The following is a 21,325-nucleotide window of genomic DNA, read 5'->3' on the forward strand; positions in this document are numbered from 1 at the left end:
CCGACACTTGCCCTGAAGGGATTAATGGAGGCCAGGTGAAGGAAAAGGCTCAGGGGAAAAGCAACAAGGAGTAGGAGTGCAGACCCTGGCTGCTGATTAGAGGGCCCTGAGCTGAAATCCAGAGTAGAGAGTGCGCCCATGTTCCCCTATCGTCTGCTGAGGAAGTGGCACTGTCTGGGCAGTGAATGAGAAGACTGTCTGAACCCATTTCTTAGGAGAGACTTTGGTACCCCAGAAGGGGGCAACACGGATAGTGACCTGGCCAGAGGGCCAAGTCACGGAGAGGAGGCTGCAGCATCCAGAGCAAGAGAGGGGCCCCAGAGCAAGAAAGAGGACAATGGGAGGGAGATACCCATGAGGAAAGGCATCAGACCTGGAAGAGAACTATTCCCCAGAGTGACCAGGAGCAGATACCACTTGCGGTGAATGGATCCTGTGACAGGCAGGAACATCCAGCTTTCTTATGTGTTAGCAATGGAGTCAGTCGGCATTGCTTCAATTGCATTTAAGTGAAATTTTCAGCATGGGGCAGAAATGCCTTTATAGGAATATACAGAAGGCCTTTATGCTTCCATGCTAAAAATTCTGTGAGCGGTAGGGCCAAAGCCAGAAGGATTCACTTTTTTAGTGTAAGTTTACTTCTGACATTTAAGCTTTGTTTAAAAAAAAAAGCAAAAGTGTGTGTGGAGGTGGGTGGGAAGATTAGCTGAAATGAACATTGCAAAGCAGCAGCAGCACCCAAATGTAAATAGACTGTTAGTAAGAGCAAGAAAATTAGACAAAGGAAATACTGCAAATAGTTATGCATGTGCTCAACTTTATGCACGTGAATAATTGCATGATGTTCCATGAGATGTGTGTGAATAGTGTTAGGCATGTACCTAAGTGTTTATTGGACTGTGGTCTTCAGGAGGAAAAAGACTGACATTATAATCCCTAAAAAGAAAAGGAGGACTTGTGGCACCTTAGAGACTAACAAATTTATTTGAGCATAAACTTTCGTGAGCTACAGCTGCATCCGATGAAGTGAGCTGTAGCTCACAAAAGCTTATGCTCAAATTAATTTGTTAGTCTCTAAGGTGCCACAAGTCCTCCTGTTCTTTTTGCGGATACAGACTAACACGGCTGCTACTCTGAAACCTGTCATTATAATCCCTGTGTATGAGAACCACATGTATGGGGCTCTGTCACCTTAGAGGGGGCAGGGGAAAGGTAGAGCTTGGAGCCATGCTGCCAGGGTTTGATAGCCCAAAGGGAACTGGGGGATTCAGGATTCATGGGAATTGTTTTCAGGACCTGCCTCCAGGGTTTCATAAAGCCTTCCACTGTGAGGAGAGCATTCTTAAAATGCTGAATTGACAGATGTGGGAACTAAAGCGTTCTGTTTTTCCAGAGAGTGCAGAACAGGCAATGGCACTATACTCTCAACATACAGACTCAGGAGAACACTTCCAGGGGCAATGGGATAGTTCACTCCAGTGCCTGTTCAGTACTAAGAACTGCCAATAAAGTTGCCAATTTTGATAGTGTCTTTTTGTTTCCCGTGCATCTGTTCGTAGGAACTAGACTTGGGTCACAAGCTCATTTCCCATAGGCCACAAAACAGCTGCAACTTTGTCACCACGCACCTGGCTTCAGATTTAAACCATGCACTTAGAACTGAAGGGGCCACATGAGGTGTGGAGCTAAGTGAGAGAGAAAAGCCCCAAAAAGTGTGTAGGAATATTTCAAGAAAGTCTTGCTGCAAACGAATGTGACTAAAATTTGAACTGTGTGGCTTGCATGTGACACAAGCTGTACAGTCTCTCTAGGGAGTGGGTGCCAGCAGCATTAATTCTATTCAGAGTTTCTATTTAACACCTTTAGAAAGAAACTCTGAAGTAGAATTAATGTTGGTCTCACAGGTGATAAAGCGTTATCCTTTTACAGGTAGAGTGTAAATGCTGCAGTGGATGGAAACTCCAGGAAGGGCCAAGTCAGACCTAGAATAGAGTTTTGGATACCTCAAATACCTCAGGGCCCACTTTCGCCTATGCAATGCTTCTGTTGATCCTTGTTAACAAAGAAGCTTTCCGTGGGTAAAAGTCTGTCTTTCTTGGAGTTGTAATCTCTGGAAATTCCAAATACAGAATTTTAGCAGCTGTATTTGACTAAATTATTCACCTTAAAGTATTACGTTAATAATGAAAAATGCTCAGCCCAAATAATGCAATGTTCAGATTATTTCAGCCACCAATCTCAGTTATTTTCTGTTATATAACAATTGGCAGTGCTCGTATCTTGACTTAATTAGCTTCAGTTTCTAGCGCTAAATCCCTGCATTAGATTCAAAAGTGAACCACATGCTTTCTGACATTTTTCCTGTAAATAAGATGATTCTGTTGTGAAAGATTCATATTCAAATGCACACTTTTGATGACTATGAAATTTATGTGTAATCGAGACTGTAAATCTGTCATTCTGACAAACATGTTGTGTTTGGCACCACACTTAGAACAAGGGCAGCACATAAGAATGGAGGGCTTGAAGATCTTAACTTTTCTTCTTTTTAAGATGTCTCTCTAGGGTGGGAAGGGACTGGCGATCTCAGGAGAGTTAGCCCTACATCTGCAGATCACTTGTTTGAATTTGTTAGAGGTGCAGTAAAAACTGACTAAAGTAATCGCCATCTGTTGGGTGTTTTCCCTGTGTGGAAAAGAGTGATGACACTAGCGTGGTTCCTGGAGACTAAGGATCCATATCTCCAAAGTCACCAACAAAACTGGCACAAATAAACAACCTTGTCTCAGCAGAGCAGTCTAGAATTAGAGTTGGGCTAGTAGTGCAAAAAAAGTAACAGAGTGAAATCTTGTTCCAGGAGTTCTGGGGCTGAATGAGACCCAGGGAATGACACAGTCAGATGCTAAGAGAGAATGGGGTAGCAGTTGTGGAGGGGTCTGGAAAAACCTCAGATGCTGTTCTTCTTAGGGCCTGGGCTCAGTAGCTTTGTAGCATAGGGTGAAGCAGAGCTCCCCTCTCTCAACCAGCCAAGGCAAGTTCTGTAGCAGAGGGCAGGACGTAATCTTCCTCTTCCTTCATTATGGAGAGAGAGACTGGAAGAAACTGGAGGAGCTTTGAAAACTTCCACCCCTGCAGAAATGCTGGGGGGTGAGCAGGGGGAAAGAAAGGAATAAGTTCTTGTTTGTTTGAGAAACTTTGCAGCCAGTTTCATTGCAGCCAGGTGGGAGCAATTTAAAGGGCCTTCTGGGAGAAGGCCACTCAGGAACCTTACTTGCTACATGACTTCAATGAGATATTTACTTGCAGTGGTGTGATAGCTCTTGGTCCCAGGATATTAGAGAGACAAGGTGGGTGAGGTAATATCTTTTATTGACGAACTTCTGTTGGTGAGGGAGACAAGCTTGTGATCTTACACAGAGCTTGTCTCTCTCACTAACAGAGGTTTGGTCCAACAGATGATACCTCACACACCTTGTGTGTCTCTTATCTAGCAGCAGTCATTCTCAATGTGTGATGTGTAAGCAAACTCCAGACAGGGTGCCGCATCTGTTAAACAAAGAAGATGATTTGGGGGCTCACACTGTATGTTTGAGACTATTTGTTTGTCTCCGAGGTATGCAGTTATTTTCTTTATTAAATGCCTTTTTAAGATAAACTGATTCCGTATATATCATGGCAGCAATGGCCATCAAATCAAGGAACAGAAACAATACCCATCTGACTTTGGAACCCCAAATAGTGAGTACCAACCAAATAAATACTTCACGGGGGTGAGAGCAATTCATAAACTGAAAGCTGTTTTCATTAAGTGTGTGGAACAGCTGCAAATAGCAACCAGTCTGTAAAAATTCATAGCTTATTCACGTGGGTTAAAAGTGACTCTGGCTCAGGTTATGATATCCTAACTCATGTTGAACAGTGCCTCCTTTTCAATTCTACTCATGAAGTAAGGCACTACTCAATGTGAGTAGGGAAATTGCAATCTTCTTGGAATTGCTTTCCACAAATAGCTCATTCAATCAGCTGTACTAGAACTGAATGGGCATGGAGACCGCACTGCCCTCTCATCCTTAGCAGTGGTGTCTCCAGAACATCACTGGCAAGACAGCATTTGGGACCTTGTAAAACACAGGCAATAACAATAACTGCTCTGCAGATAGAGGCTTAGCTTCTCCAGGGCTGTGAAGCTGGCATCTTTTTTTTTTTTCCTCAGCTCTAAACTTACTTGGAGAAAAAGTGTCACTTAGGGAATTTTCAAAGTGGCTCACAAATGCTTCTGACACAAATATCATGAAAGGTTTGTACATTACTAAGCTCTCTTACACGTCCCTTTAAAAAGGCAGCATTTGCCATTCACAATGAAGGAAGTATCTGGAATGACTTTTCATTGATACATTCCAAATCTATGTCCTTGCAGAAGCAAGCTCTCGTCCATGTAAGTGGGAGTTTTGCCTGCTCAGGAATAAAAGAATCAGGCCCATAGCTAGATATGGGATAGATAGCACAAGAGATGGGGGCCAAGCCTGAACATCTAAGTTAGGCCTCTTCTGACTTTGTACCTATCCTTAAGATCCGGTTCATACCTGGCACAGGATGGCAAGAATTTCTTCAAAACACCAAGTCATTTGAGATATCCACCATTCAAGATGGCTGAATTGGACCCATACCTTTGCTCTTGCTCAGCCTTTAACTCAAACTAACCCAGAGCTGAACATTATACCTCTGACCCACTTCTAGTAGGGAATGGTATTACAGCCTTAGATTTTAGTTAGATTGTACTATGAGACGTACCCTCTTGTTCTCCAGATTAAACTCCTCAGAACTTTGGGAGCGTTCAATGAATGCTAGATAAGGCAAATAGTTTATCAGCAATTGCTATGCCTTGACTGTAGGCATTGTCCTTGAAATATAAAGTCCTTTCTGTAAGTGGTACTGTCAAGATATGACATATGAGATATGAGTTGGTGTTGGGATGTAATGGCCTCCCAGAGACAGCAGTTAAGGGAAAGAGATTCCAGCATGGTGGATTGAAGCTTTGTGGAGGTACTGCAGGTATTTGGCAGATAGTTGCTGCACATTTCTAATCTCTGCCTATTAATAGAGGCAAAATCCAAACTCACCTATGGAACCAGTGATTATAAGTGTTGCTGCTTCTTGAACTCTCTGGGCAGTTTCCTGTTTGCTACATGCCTCTTACTTCAAAAAATATAGGTCAAATAGCCACTCAGTTTTTTTCCAGTGGATTAAATTGGGTCATATTCCTAGGAGAAGTGGGTCACTTTTCCCTATACATAAATAGTTTCATGGCTGCTAATCTCTAGTTCAAAGGCTCTATTGTTTGCCGTCAAAGCTGCATAATTCTTTAGCTTAGCCGGGAGGCAGGGATTTTTCCAAAGAGCAGTGTTTAGACTGACGCACAAGAGACATGACAATTGGGTACATTAACGGCGCTACTTGGAGTTATGTTAGTGCAGGTGGTACACACAACAGTTGTACTTGCGTTTTCTAATATTGTAGTGAAGCTTTTCCCTTCTTACAGCTCCCCTCCCAACACAGACAGGGCCAAATCGTCAGCTGTTATATATCAACATAGCTCCATTGACTTCACTAGAGCTGTTCTGATTTACAGGAGCTGAGGATCTGGCTGACAGAACATCAAAGTTCTGCGCATACATCTAGTTGAGGCTTGTGCTGACTTTCCTTGTCTACCATATTGCAAAGGGTCCATTCATTCCGATCTGAGTGAAAGAAAAGACATTGAGGAGGAAGACATTACTCAGACTCTCCCTGTTGTGGCAGAGTAAGAGGTTGACTGGACCTTTATCAGGAGTGTGGCTCAGCCTTGGCTGTGAAGGATCAGCTCTCCCAGATGTTGATCCTATTTAGGTGGGGATCAGATGACTCACAATTTTCACATTCAGCTGGGGAAGAGTTTGGTGATTTCTGTAAAGGGATGGCAGAGGACAACTGCAGGGTGGAGGTTAGTTGTCTTCTGTGATTTGCCCTGAAGAAAAAGAGGGATAGGAAACTCCTGGGGCAGGTCTGAGGAAGAGCCAACCCGCAGGCAGATGGAAGTAGATTGGGTATAACGAGCCAGACAACGAGAAGGACTGCAGGAAAGAAGCCCAGGGGATCAGTAGCTCTAGTAGCAACCAGACTTTCAGGGAAAAGTTTCAGATCAATACCCTATTTGGGTATGCAAATCATGATAACATTGGACTTGTGTTCTCAAAGCACTGATATATTACATATCAGATTTTGGGATGATATAAATGAGTCATGGAAACTGGATCTCATCCTAAAACTATGGTGACTCAAAATTCTTCTATCTGAAAAATCCTGTTACGTTGTGAACGGAAAGTTCACTTCCAAAGAGAACTTTCATGGCAAAAGAAGGGAGTTGCCCAAAGCAGGAGGCTATAATTAGTTTCCTTTTGGAAGTCCAAGGTATGTGTACTAGAGCACTAAGTGTGCTATGTGAATTGTATCTCTCTTAACCAATAACTAGCAAATTGAGAGAGCAGTGATGAGGAGGATGTAGAACTTTGAATTGGATGTATATCAATACTATAGGAGAAAGTAACAGTACTCAGTGTAAGAGACCAAATGCTCCCCAGAACTTTCTTTGCAGTGAGGACTTACCAAAACACTAAATATTTGGGGAAGAGGAGGAGGGAGGAGAGTCAAGTGTTGAACCTGTCTTCAAAACTGAGAGAAGCCTGGGGCACAAGAAGGATCATTTAGTTACTGGTGATAAGAGAAGGGAGGCAGTAGATAGTGAATGAGAAGCGCAGTTTTGGGACTTCAGAAAGGAGACTGGGCAGAGAGGTGAAAACAGATGATTCTACATAAAGGTTACAGTTGCAACCTCATCTTCTCCCTTGGTTTCAAAGCGAGAACAGAGGTAAAGGGGACCAAGGGTAGAAGCCACAGGGAGGGGCAGGAGATGTTGCTGAAAAAGTAATAAAGGAAGAGGAGAGCCAAGAAATCAGAATAGTAGATCAGAATAAACATATTAAAGAGAGAGAGCGCAAAAAAAATCCAAAAGGCACAGGAAAAGAGAAGACCGTGAGGGACAAGAATGTGGTGGATAGTCTGAGAAACGTGGGAGTAGATATGGGAGTGTTTCTGTAGCTGCTGAGGAAGATTAAATGTGACTCCATTCTTGCTTCTGAACACACAGCACATTATGTTAAGTCATTGAAGCTTTGACAAAAGGTTATAGAACTTTTGATGAAGTTAGGGCCCCTATCAGCTGTTTATAAATGCTCTCCATGTTGACTAAGCTTACTATTAAACTGAGCCACATATAATACTGTATCTCTTTAGCAGGGTGCCATAAAAACCCATTTTAATAGCACTTTTAGTCAATAGTCTTATCATGCTTTTACCAACAATTTGATGGATATAAGCAACATCTCTAGCCTGGAATTGCACCCACCACTTGAAAAGCTTCATAAATCATCAACTTTTACAACTTCTTGATTACCTCCTAATGTTCATACAAAACAAGGATAAAAACAAAAATCACCCTCTGATGAAAGCATGCTGAGCACTTGAAAAACTTTTATTAAATGATATCCAGTTAGCAACACCCTGTTGGGCCATCGCTGTGTACTGATGATTGTGGAGTGCTTTTTCACATAAACTGAATAAATCTCATAAATTGTTGATGGAGATGCTTTGGAGTATCAGCTATTGACCAACTTTACCCCAGCAACAGAAGAGAATTGATTTAATTTTTCTCTTCTAAGAAATTTTATCCTTGGGCTGCAGCTCAGTGATTTTACAGCAAACAGATCCTGTACACTTCTAGGAGCTGTAGACAGTGTGTGCTGTTAGTTCCTGAAAGAACTAGATTTTTGTTATCTGAAACATAGAAGCTTGCCTGAAATACTGGTGGGGCAGGATGTATAACATGCATTCACCTTCTCTGGTATTAGAGGTAGGTCGGTAGATGGATTAAAGCTCAAATCCATATCCCAGTAGCCAGGCCAGGTTTTAGGCAGATGGGTGGAGTGTGGCTCTGCAGCAAACTCTTAAGTGAATTCCTACCCCTGTCATGACAACACCGACCCTTACATGTTCTCTTCCATCCCCACACTCTGTGGGTCATCATGGAAAGCTGAGGAACCATGCCGTGCCAACTGAATATGTCCTCCTCCCCCAACCCTTCCCCACATGCATCTGCTCTCTCTTGAAACAAGTTGGAATGCTGTTCCACTAGAGCTGTGGTTGCCCTGCACAACTTCTGCACAATATTAGCTGGCTAGTTTTAGTTCCAGTTCTCAGCATTCTGTGAGCTTGCACAATGTGTATGAAATGACTTTGTTCGCCCAATGATTTTAGTGAATCAAAAATTTATCTGAATTTTTATAGTTCATAATAGGTCTCAAAAGAGTCAGATGTTTTTTGCCACTTGTAGATAACTGCTGTCTATGACCGACTCAAATGCCTGTAGGAGCTGTTGCAAACTATTGTCACCTCTCAGACCTCCATCGTGTTGCGTTAAGATACTCTACCACGATTCTAAAAAGAAAATCCACTGTATTGAAAAATAGTTAAAGCTAGGATTAGATAAATAAACAAGTGGGTAAATTCAAATACAGTGCTCAGCCTTACATTTTCCAATGTTGCTGGATTTCTTCTCAGGCTGGGGGCTACACTGATCACCGGTTTTGAGAGAGATTTTACCCTTAAGGCAAGCTGCTGTGGATTTTTTTCCACTTCCACTCAGTATCCAGGGCATCTGGTTTGAGGGTTTAAGTTATAACTGTCATGACTCTGGGTTAGACTCTGTCTGTCTGTTATAACTGTCATGACTCTGGGTTAGAAAAGGTCCAATTGAGGTTGCTTGGGTGTTAGTGCTGGGTACAGCCTCGCATGGTAACTAGGTATGCCTCTGTGTCTGCTTCATCTCATCTCTCCTGTGTTGGCATGGAAGAGGGGAGCAGGTTGGGACTCTGACTTCTGGACCTGAGGGTGTAGAGGGAGCATGGTTTTCATAATCACCCTCAGGTTTATAGTAAATAGAGCTATTAGTGTCCACTGAGATCCACACTGAAACAACCCTGCTAAGTAGTTTGGGGTTGTTCCCCCAGTTAGGTAATAGTCTTTAAATAGAGTGGTGGCCTTCATATTTAACTATCTGTATCTCATTATTTTCCTTTCCACATCAAAAAACTTCTGGTTTCATCAATGTGATATTGTTGTGAGCTGGTTAAACCTTATTATAAGTTGAGCTTTTAAAGCCTCGTTGAATCATAGAATCATAGAATATGAGGGTTGGAAGGGACCTCAGGTGGTCATCTAGTCCAACCCCTACTCAAAGCAGGACCGATTCCCGACTAAATCATCCCAGCCAGGGCTTTGTCAAGCCTGACCTTAAAAACTTCTAGGGAAGGAGATTCTACCACCTCCCTAGGTAACTCATTCCAGTGTTTCACCACCCTCATAGTGAGAAAGTTTTTCCTAATATCCAACCTAAATCTCCCCCACTGCAACTTGAGACCATTACTCCTTGTTCTGTCATCTGCTACCACTGAGAACAGTCTAGATCCATCCTCTTTGGAACCCCCTTTCAGGTAGTTGAAAGCAGCTATCAAATCCCCCCTCATTCTTCTCTTCTGAACTGATGTGTGACTGCATCCTTCACTTTAAATGTATGAGACAGCTATGGGGCCACACCTAAAACAAGGCATAACACATTCTGCCCAGAAACTAGCATACCTGGGTGGAGGGTTCCACTGGGTACCGTTGTGACCAGGTGTCTGTCTATGTGGAAAGAGACACACTTGGAGGCAACAAAGGACAGAGACACAGCAAGAAAGCCAAGCAGGAGCCTGTCAGCATGATATGGCACTGGAAGAAGCAGAGAAAGAGCTTTGTTGCTGGCTGAAAGATGTTTGCGCCTGCAAGCAAAGAAACTGTTTTTGTTCTTGGATCACCCTGTGTTTTGAGAAGCAGGACTTTGTACATTCCTTGTAAATAAACAAGACTGCATCAAAGAAAATACCAGATGCTTTTCTTCATCAGTTTCTACTCCCAACTGGAACAACTTACAAGGCCTCCAACTTTGATTAGTTGCTTGGGTCAAAAATGGGTAATGCTACAAACTTGGTAAAGGTCTCTGGCTGCATTCCTTTCATGTAGCTTTATAGTTCCCCAACCAAGGCAAGCTAAGAAAACAGAATAGCTCTTTTTATTCCCCAAGATTTCCCTGTTCATGGGAGTAACCCAGCACCTGGTCAGCTATTAGCTGGCATTATCATCCTGAACTGGCTCTGAGTCCTAGCTAGGAATCCTCTCCTCCACTCAGAAAATAAACAGGATGGTTCAGTAGAGCCTTTTTTCAGGGGCATGACTGGGGAAGGTTATGGCAGGGCTTCAGCATCTCCTCCAGGAACCCTGAACAGCCTGTGTGCCCTTTCACAAACCCTGTTGTCTTCAAAACATTCCTCTAGTTACACCTGGGCTGCCTTGATATTGTGACTGGATTTGCACAGGAGTAACTGATTGTAACTTAGTAAATACTTCAGTTGATGGCCAAGGAGGAAAAGAATCTCATCCAGCTGTACTAGAGGAAATTAAAATGAGCAGATCCAACTCCGGATACGTGCAGGGAGCAGATCCGTCTCAAAGGGTGCCATTTTCAGAGTAAAACTGCATTTTAAGGAGAGCCTGGCAGCTCATAAACAGCTGCAGAAAAGCACCTTTTTCTGAAATTGCTGAAGGACCAGAGAGTGCCGTTGCCAGAGAAATGTTGGAAGGTGCCTTTTCCTTTCTCTCTCAATTTTGAGGGTGAACTGATTTTATTGAGATTTATTTTCATTTCTTTAAAAGTAATACTGTCTCTCTCTGAGGCCTGTATTTCTTCAGACTCATGTCTCATGACTGTCTGTTCTTTGTTATCATTAGAGAGCCCACAATATCAGGTTACCAGTAGGATCACAGTAAGGGGAAAACAAGTTGTCCTAGTTTCAGGTTTAACCGGAAGCCCAGGACTGCAGGGAAAGCACAAATGAATCTGCTGCATTCAGCCCCTTTACTGCTTGCCAAAAAACCATTGTCTTTCTTTCGGTACTTATGGGCCTGCTACTGCTTGCATCAAGTTGAAGAGAAATGAACAGTTCCCCTCCAGATGGGAGAAACGGAAAGGGGCAACTTTCATGGTTTGAAACATAGGGAATGCATGATGGCATCAGGGCATCACTATATAGCTTGTGCTAGCTGCAGTATGAACCCAAACCCCACTGCTGGCCAGAATCTTACCTCTTCAATTTATCTGTAAAGTGCCCACTTAGGATGATATTGTATTCACAAGACTATAAATACAGCTCTGCTCAGAAAAGATGGGAGCCCAGAGGTGGTTAATTTTAGCATACCTCAAAGTGTGGATGGAAAAAAAACCCGAAGTTTTCAATTAGCCATCCCTCTGCCCCCTTCTAACTTCAGTAATTTCCAGCTGTTTATATCCATCTTGTTAGCTCAAGCTGGTGATCGTAACTGAAAAGATGGTCTTTATTGATTATATCTGCCATATCTAATTAAACAGTTTATTGGTTTTAGTTAAAAAGGGGATTCTGCTTCCTTACCATGGCCACATTCAAAACTAATTTAAAGGCATCATTAGTTCAGTAGCCTTTCGTGGGAGTGAGAGGGAGGGAGAAAGTGAAATAGAACTCTTTTTTTAAAAAAAATTACAATTTAGGATGTGTCTATGCTACAGTAAGAGGTGGGATTCCAGCTCAGGTTGGCAGAGCCATGCAAGGAGTCTAAATATTAAGATGGGTGAACATGAGTGCCTGCTATTAAATGAAAATATTGATATAATAGGCATCACAAACTTGATGATAACCAGTCGTACACAGTAATACCAGGGTACAAAATATGTAGGAATGACAGAGTAGGTCACACTGATGGGGGAGTGGCACTATATATGAAAGAAAACATAGTCAAACATATTAAAAATCTTAAATGAATTAAATATTATCATAGAATCTCTCTGGATAAATATTCCATGCTTGAATAATCAGAGAATTGCATTACAAATATACTATTGACTATCTGACCAGAATGGTGAAATTCTCAGGGAGATTAGAGAGGCTCCAAAAACAGAAAATCCAATAACAGTGGGGGCTTTCAACTATCCCCGTATTGAGTGGGAACATATCACCTTAGGGCATGATGCAGAAAGAAAATTTCTAGACACCATTAATAACTGCAGCTTGGAGCAGCTAGCCATGGAAACCACCAGGGGAGAGGCAATTCTTGATTTAGTCCTAAATGGAGCACAGAATCTGGACCAAGTGGGGAATATAGCTGAACCACTCAGTAATAGCGACCATGATGTAATTAACATCCTTGTAGGGGGAAAATACCAAAGAAGCCCACTACAGTAGCATTTAACTTTAAAAATAGGAACTACACCAAAATGAGGAGGCTAGTAAAATGGAAATTAAAAGAAACAGTTACAAAAGTGAAATGCTTGCAAACCACACAAAAACTTTTTAAAAACACTATAATAGAGGCTCAAACTAAATATATGCCCACTTAAAAAAATAAAAATAAGAAACATTAAGAGGACCAAAACGAGGCCACCATAGCTAAAGAGAGTAAATGAAGAGATTAGAGACAAAAAGACATTTTTTTTTAAATGGAAGTCAAATTGTAGTGAGGAAAACAGAAATGAGCCTAAACTCTGGCAAGTTGAATGTAAAAGTATAATTAGGCAGGCCAGAAAAAGAATTTAAAGTGTAATTAGCAAAAGACACTAAAACTACCCAAAAATTTAAGTACATCAGAAGCAGGATATCTGCTAAACAAACAGTGGGGGCACTGGTCGAGGTGCTAAAGGAGCTGTTGCAGAGAAGCTAAATAAATTCTTTGTCCATTTTCACTGCAGTGGATGTAAGGGAGATTCCTACACCTCAGCCATTCTTTTCAGGTGACAGATCTGAGGAACTGTTCCAGGCTGAGGTCAATAGAGGAGGTTTTGGAACAAATTAATAAATTAAACAGCAATTACAGGCTGGTAAGCATAACTTGAGAACCAGGCACATTGGCTGAAACTATAGGAAAGAACAGAATTATCAGACACATAGGTGAACATGATTTGTTGGAAAAGTCAACATGGCTTTTGTCAAGGGAAGTCATGCCTCACCAATGTATTAAAATTCTTTGAGGGGGTAAACAAGCATGTGGACAAGGGTGATCCAGTTGATATAGTGTATTTGAACTTTCAGAGAGCCTTTTACAAAGTACCTTGGTGCCAGGTACCTTCCCCGTAACCTTTAGTCTTTAAACCATGATTTGAGGACTTCAGTAACTCAACCAGAGGTTGGGGTCTATTACAGAAGTGGGTGGGTAAGGTTCTATGGCCTGCAATGTGTCGGAGGTCAGACTAGATGATCACGATGGTCCCGTATGACCTTACAAATCTATTAGTCTTGCCAAAGGCTCTTAAGAAAAGTAAGCAGTCATGGGATGAGAGGAAAGGTCATGAATCAGTAACTGGTTAAAAGTTAGGAAACAAAGGGTAGAAATAAATGGTCAGTTTTCACAGTGGAGAGACGTAAACAGTGGAGTCCCTCAAGGATCTGTAGTAGACCTGTGCTGGTCAAAATATTAATAAATGATCTAGAAAGGGGGATAAACAGTGAGGTGGCAAACTTTGTGGACAGTACAAATTATTCAGGATATTTTAGACCAAAGCTGACTGCAAAATGAATTTGAAGATTGATAAAAGCAAAGTAACACACATTGGAATACATAATCCCAACTATACATACAAAATGATGGGGTCTAAATTAGCTGTTACCATTCAGGAAAGATCTTGGAGTCATCATGGATAGTTCTCTGAAACCATCTGCTCAATGTGGAGCAGCAGTCAAAAAAGCTAACAGTGTTAGGAACTATAAGGAAATGCACAGATAAGACAGAAAATATCATAATGCCACCACATAAATCCATGGTACACTCACATCGTGAATATGCATGCAGTTCTGGTTGCCCCATCTCAAAAAAAGGTATATTAGAATTGGAAAAGGTACAAAAAAGGGCTACCAAAATTATTAGGGGTATGGAACAGCTGCCTTAAAATGAGAGATTAAAAAGATTGGTCTATTTATCTTAGAAAAGAGACAACTAAGGGAGGAGATGATAGTCTATAAAAACATGAGTGGTGTGGAGAAAGTGAATAAGGAAGTATTATTTACCCCTTCACATAACACAAGAACCAGGGGTCACCCAATGACATTAATAGGCAGCAGGTTTGAGGAAGTACTACTTCACACAACACACACTCCACCTGTGGAACTCATTGGCAGGGGATGTTGTGAAGGCTAAAAGTATAATCTGGGTTCAAAAAAAGTTCATGGGGGATCGGTCTATCAATGGCTATTAGTCAAGATGGTCAAGGACACAACCCCATGCTCTGGGTGTCTCTAAACCTCTGATTGCTAGAAGCTGGGAGTGGGCAACAGGGGATGGATCGCTCGACAATTGTCCCATTCTGTTAATTCCCTCTAAATCATCTAATTCCAGCCATTGCCAGAAAACAGGAATCTGGGCTAGACAGACCATTGATCTGACACAATATGGTTGCTCTTATATAGCTTTAACCTAGCTAGCATGGCTAAAAATAGCAGCAAGGATGTGGCTTCAGCACAAAATGTACAAGCTTGCTCAGAATCCTGGGTATATACTTGCATCACTAGTTTGTGCTGCTGCTGTTTTTAGCTGCTCTAGCTAGATTAAAGATAACATAGGTATGCCTACCCAAGCTGCAATCACACCTCCAACTGCAGCGGACATACCCTGAGTGTGAATGGGCAAGATTTTCTCAAGGTGAAGTGTTAGATGCTGAGTGCTTTTTGAAAATGTGGTCATTTCATTTATGTGCCGAAATGGGAACTGAACTCCTTTGAAAACCTAGCCATATACCCTGATATAACGCGACCTGATATAACACGAATTTGTATATAACGCGGTAAAGCAGCGCTCTGGGGGGCAGGGCTGCGCACTCCGGCGGATCAGTGTGTCAGTGTGACTCGCTCCGACACGCTGTGTTAAGGGTGCCAGGCCAGGGCCGAGGGGTTGGATAAGGGGCAGAGGGTCTCGGGGGGCCATCAGGGAGCAGGACAGGTTGGATGGTTCGGAGGTTCTGGGGGCGGGCAGTCAGGGGATGGGGAACGGGGGCGTTGGATAGGGCGTGGGAGTCCCGGGGGGGCCTGTCAGGGGGCGGGGGTGTGGATAGGGGTCGTGGCAGTCAGGGGACTGGGAACAGGGGGGTTGATTAGGGGGTGGGGTTCTGGGGGTGATTAGGGATGGGGGGGTCTCTGGAGGGGGCGATCAGAGGACAAGGAGCAGGGGGGCTTAGATAGGGGGTGGGGTCTTGGGAGGGGTGGTTGGGGTGGGGGGTCTCGGGAGGGGGTTGTCAGGGGACAAGGTGCGGGGTGGGTTGGATAGGTCAGGTGTTCTGAGGAGGTCAGTCGGGGGTCAGGAAGTGACTGTTAATAACAGAAATGCTCAAGGCCAAAGCAAGTTCGATATAACGCAGTTTCACCTATGACACGGTAAGATTTTTTGGCTCCCGAGGACCGTGTTATATCGGGGTAGAGGTGTAGTAGCTTTTACAGGTACTTTTCCAAGCTGTAGCCAACCCTGGCAGGCACTAGCCGACTGGTTCTCAACCACGGGTTCTCAACCAGTGTACCTTTGTGGGCATGCTGAGGTCTTCCAGGAGATACATCAACTCATCTAGATATTTGCCTAGTTTTACAATAGGCTACAGAAAAAGCACTAGCAAAGTCAGTACAAACTAAAATGTCATACAAACAATGACTTGTTCTATATATTATATCAGCAGTTCTCAAACTGTGGACACGTTCGTTTTAATGGGGTTGCCAGGACTAGTATTATACTTGCTGGGACCCAGGACAGAAAGCAAAGCCCAAGCCCTACCACACGGGGCTGAAGCCAAAGCCAGAGATAAGTGAGGTGAAATTTGGTACCAAGTATCAGAGGGGTAGCCGTGTTAGTCTGTATCCACAGAAACAAGAAGAAATCCGGTTGCACCTTAAAGACTAACAGATTTCTTTGGGCATAAGCTTTCGTGGGTAAAAAACCCACTTCTTCAGATGCATTATGCCCAAATAAATCTGTTAGTCTTTAAGGTGCCACCGGACTCCTCGTGAAATTTGGGGTACCCAACACAAGTCAGACTCCTGAAAGGGGTCCTATAGTCTGGAAAAGTTGAGACCACTGCAGTAGCCAATCCTAATTTATGAAATTATTCCATTGACCCAATCCAGTGATTTTGTTTGAATGCTCATTTTTTGCTCTAATATTCAGATGTAGTCTGTTAAGGCAAAAGCTATTTCCTATTTTGCTAGTACCAGTTGTTTTGAGATAAATGTGTCTGCTTTTCAGAGCAATTTTTCAAAGTTGCCTACAAGTGGTTCTGTACATACACAAATCCCATTGACTGGTGACAGAATTTATGCATGTTCTTCTTTGCAAATGTTTCCTTCTCTCTGCACCTGGGGGGAAAGATTCTTCAAAGGGAAAAAAATATATAAATCAGAAAAGCAATGGACAGCCTCTAACATATTTGGTGATAAAATGGGAAGATACATTTGGAATCTAGAGACATGATTGTGTCATAGAGTTTGAATCCAGACACCCCCTTTTTCCAGAGTTTGAAAGCATTCAAATCCAAGATTGTGATGTAAACTTCCCCAACTGTCAGGGATTTTAGGATGTGTGGTTTTGTTTTAGGCTTATCCCTGCTGCAGTTCTGTAGTTCTGTAGTTTTCTGAAGTGGGGAGATGTTGCTGTATGTATTGTTTCTAGTGGGACTTTATCGCTTTATTCTGAAGCCCAGTGACCTTTCACTATTACTCTTTAATGAAGAATATGGTGTTTGTAATGTCACATTTGCCATTTTTCCAAAAATGTTGAGAATTGTAAATTTAGTCACCTTACAAATTTATTACTTCTCAAATTACCCAGACCTAGGCATTTTAGAAAATAAGCTACTTTCTACGCATATTGCATCTACTGACCTGCAAATATACTGTCAAGTGGTTTGAGCTGTTACTCCACTTATCCTTACAGCCAAATGAGAGTGCTAAGGGGAAGCCATTATCTGAAAAAGTGTCAGATCAAAACTGAATAAAAATTGGGCCAGAATTTTATAGGAGAAATCTGACACTTAATAGGATTAACTTCATTTAAGGATCATTTGATACTTGCACCGTAGGCTGACAGTAGGAAATGGACTGACTGCGTTATTTCATTAATTCAAGATATACTAGGTTTTATTTAAAAAGAACTCCAATTTCATTTGTGGCACAGGGAACTTGTTCCAGAGGGAACAAAACACTTTCTCAGAGTCCTTTCATTGGCATAGCATGAAGGATAAATATTGCAGCACAACTTCAAAAGTCAACACTCCCATCTTGTGGCTGATGCAGAAAAAGCACATTTTCAATAAATGCCATAGGGCTAGATCTAACATAATGGAGTTGCTCCTTCAGATGTCGTAACTGAATTTGAATCTTACCTTGCTAAGGGTTGGAGGTAGGAAGGATGCTGAACTCTGTTTCTCCCATATTTTTTTATTATAGCCTTACCCATCAGGCATGGAATTTCTGTAACACTAATGTAGTAGTTTGGAGTGGGAAATGAAAGTCCATTTAAAATATTCATTTTCTGACCTTTGGATCTGTTATGTTATTGGTCTCTGAAGAAGAGAACAAAGCTGCAATACTCCTCTTTACCTAGGTCTTCCCAGCTGATCTTATCTTGGTTTCCTGGTATGGTTGGTATCTCTCACTGAAATCTCGAAAGTCTTAACTTATAAGGTGCCGTGACACCCTGGTTATTGATAAATGGTATGTAAATGATATAGATAGATGCTTGCCAAGTATTTTTGTCTGGTTGACCTGTTCCTTCTTATAGGGAAGGGACTATCTTCTTACTGTCTCTCTCTACAAGACCTAGAGAAATGGGGTCCTGATTCTTGACTGGTTTTCTTGACAAAACTAATAAGTAGCAATAATTGTGAATTATTTGTGCCTGTGCCCTGAGAGAGTGTTTGACCTACTAGAAGAAACTTAATTGGAAGCCACTTGATATTGTAACCTGGAATATTTAAATAATGGAATTACTTGTTTTAACTATATGTGCAGAGCCAATTCATGGGAAATGCCAACAGTCCCTTAATACTTAAATATATTTGATCAGTAGTGGTAGTTTGTGTGACCGTGGCCTTATAAGGGGACCTGATGTTGAGAGTCTGGGTGCTCAGCACTTTTTGAAAATGGGGCCTCTTTAAGGCACCCAAAATTGCTCATCACCTTCTGTCTTATACACTACAAAAACAGGTCTTTGATTTGTTCAGAGAACAGGTACAAGACGGTTAATGACAACTTGATCTTCCCCAAACTGCTCTGCCAGTATGATCTAACTACAGTAGCTCATGAGAAATCTGTCAAATTGATGAAATTCTAAGTGTAAATGATACATACCAGTTCCTTGCATGTTAAAGGGTAAGGCAGTCCCTTGAGACTTTTAAACAAATATATTTGATAAGTAATGGCAGCTTGTGTGATTGCAGATGAGCAGGGGAGCTGGTCAAAGCTTGTAATTTCTGTTCTGCATGAAATTTAGAGATTTCAAAAATTGTTTTCTTTCTGAATCAGGACAAAACCAAAGAACTTTGAAATTTCCCACAAAACAAAACTTTTGGTAAAACAAAAAGCAAAACAATAAAACATTAATTGACATGTAAATTTTATCTTATTTATATTATAAATTTTAAACTTCCAGAATCAAGTCATTTGAAATGTTCCATTCTGATAAGGTTGGAAAGCTTCAACCTTTCAATAGGGTGGGAATGTTCCAAGCCTAATAAACACACTTTTCACAATGAAATTGTCAAAGCTGACATGTTTCTCAAAGGTATTTTCGAACAACAAAAAAAAAGATCTTCAGGAAATTTTTTCACCAGAGCCAAAGTGCAGTATATCTTTGAGAATTTACTTGTTGACTATAGAGGTACAACGTATGCTATCTCTGTAACAGAATACAGTAGTCTTCACAGTCTGAAGCAGCTCCTGAGGTCATACCTTCAAAATCTATATGCATGACTTACTACTAGAGCTACTGCTAAAATCCCGATCCCAAGCTGGGATATGTACAATCACCAAATTAGCACACCGCTCATTCCTACTACTACAGAATTCCAAAAGGCTTTCTGCTTGCTGAATTGTGTTATTAACTCCTTATGCTAAGAATAGAAATTAAATTAAACTGCTAAATAAATCAGGAGGTTTCAAACCTTTGAGTGCTACATGAATTCTAGAGCACTAAAATAGGAGTTTTCATGCTAATGTGCAGTGATAAAATACCTACTGCATATGGGTTAAATTTGACATTGGGCCAAATTTTGCATTCAGTTTACACCTGTGCAACACTGCAGAAGTCAGGATTTGTATCACAGAATGGATTTCTATCCCCCGCCTATAGCTTACCAGTTGTGGAATCATGTGGATAAAAGATGCCAAAGAGTTGTTGCTATGTGGCTCTATTTTGATACCTCAGTTCTTTTTGTTTTTTTCATTGGGAGGAAATAGTGCTCTCCGTAAAAGATGAAATTGACAATGATTCTGTTTTTCTATCCCTTGATCACCTAGAATAGGGATTTTTGCAGTCTTTTGTGGTGTGGCCCACATCTTCAGAGAAATTATCTCATGGACATTGATTTTCTCTTCAAATAGAAGATATTGGGTGTAGCTGAGAATCAATCTGTTGTTGTGCCTTGGATCCAGAGATATCAAAAAACTTACAAATTATCTAAGGGTATGTCTACACTGAGAAAGGGGAAACGAGTATGTTTTTAGGTAACCTGCATTAGCTAACTTGGATTAAAATGTCAGTTAAGACAGGGCAGCTTGGCTTTTAGCTTGGTAAGCTGCTTGAGTTCAACTCCAAGCTCCGCTATAGGCTTAACTTGAGTTGCTATCCCAAGTTGAAAGCTGATTTGCTGTGCCTTCGCTGAATTACTAGCCAACCCACATTAAGAACATGCTTTTTTTTGTGGTTGTTGCAGTGGAGACATGTTCTTACTCTCAAAATCACCCCTGTGAAAAAAAAAGTTTTATTTGCTTCATTTTAGCCCTAACCAGTATCTGTCTATTGAAAGTCTTTCTAAAAGCCCTGTCCCTTCCCAAATCCCCACAAGAAAAGGTGTTCTCAGTCAGTTCATGAATCTAGGGTCTGACGTACCATGGATGGGAGCAAGTTCCAAAGCTGATGGACCTTTACCAAGAATTCTTTGCCAGCCATCCTCTCCCATTTAGACTCAGAGGACTCCAAAAGATCACACCTGTGGTATGGAAAGAGAAGCCATTTCTCCTGTAACAAGATTCCAAACCATGGAGGGGTTTATACTATAGGTTAAAACGAACACCTTGAATTCCATTCAGTCACATATTACAGCCAGTGAAATGTCTGGAACTCTGTCATGTGCTTTTTATCTGAGGCTCCCTCAGAAGAAGTGGGTGGCCACATTGTTCAACTGAACAATGTTGTTAATCTTGTTCATTATGGAGGTGCCTAAGTAACAAACAAAATTGGGACCCCCATTATACTATGTAATGCACAATATAGTAGACAATTCCTGTCCCAAAACATTACAATTTAAATAGAGAGGACATACAATAGTGGAAAGGTATAGAACATACAAGCAAAGTGCACAAGATGATGGTAAATAGCATTTTAGTTCACAGTCTTTTTCGGGGGGAGTTAGGAGGTGGTAGCTAAATGGAATGACAAGTGTAGGGAGCAGGGATGCAGGGAGAAAAGCATTTGTAAGAAAGGTATAAGGGGCAAGTGAAGACTGAGGAAGGGGACAGGAAGGAGTTGGAGCAAACAGGGCAGAAAAAGTCAGTCAAAACTGGAGAAAAATATCAGTGTCTGTCATCCCCTGCTTAAATAGCTGCTTCAACTGCTCTGCCATCTTCAGTCTGGCTGGCTCCTCCCTACAGTTTCTTTCCCAAAGCTCACATGGCTGAGGGGAGGAGGGATGCTGCATGATCTTAGTTTCCCGCAGAGGCAGGGGTCCTCCAATGCACAGTTCTGGGAATGGGGTTGCCCCAGCTGGGACCCATTTACTCCTTTCCCAATGCAACAATCCCTGCTTAAGATGCTTCTGTAGCTTCTCCAGTGGGTTTGTTTTCTGGCTGGCTCTTCCTTGCTCTAGTTTCCAAACATCCATAGTGAGTAGCTCGGTTCAGAGTGTATTACACTATCCTGACCT

General features: G+C 41.8%; 1 long non-coding RNA gene across 1 annotated transcript in view; it reads right to left on the bottom strand.

The window, feature by feature from the left end:
* Positions 1–20,375, bottom strand: part of LOC141987313 (uncharacterized) — a 77,583-nt gene extending 57,208 nt beyond the window's left edge. The window contains exons 1-2 of the long non-coding RNA XR_012639492.1: positions 20,293–20,375; positions 9,730–9,861 (exon numbers count right to left, since the gene is read on the bottom strand). This is a non-coding gene — a long non-coding RNA (uncharacterized LOC141987313). The remainder of the gene's footprint in view (positions 1–9,729; positions 9,862–20,292) is intronic.
* Positions 20,376–21,325: the final 950 nt, after the last annotated feature.

Source organism: Natator depressus, chromosome 5, assembly GCF_965152275.1.
Source record: "Natator depressus isolate rNatDep1 chromosome 5, rNatDep2.hap1, whole genome shotgun sequence".
In the NCBI taxonomy this organism is placed as follows: domain Eukaryota; kingdom Metazoa; phylum Chordata; order Testudines; family Cheloniidae; genus Natator; species Natator depressus.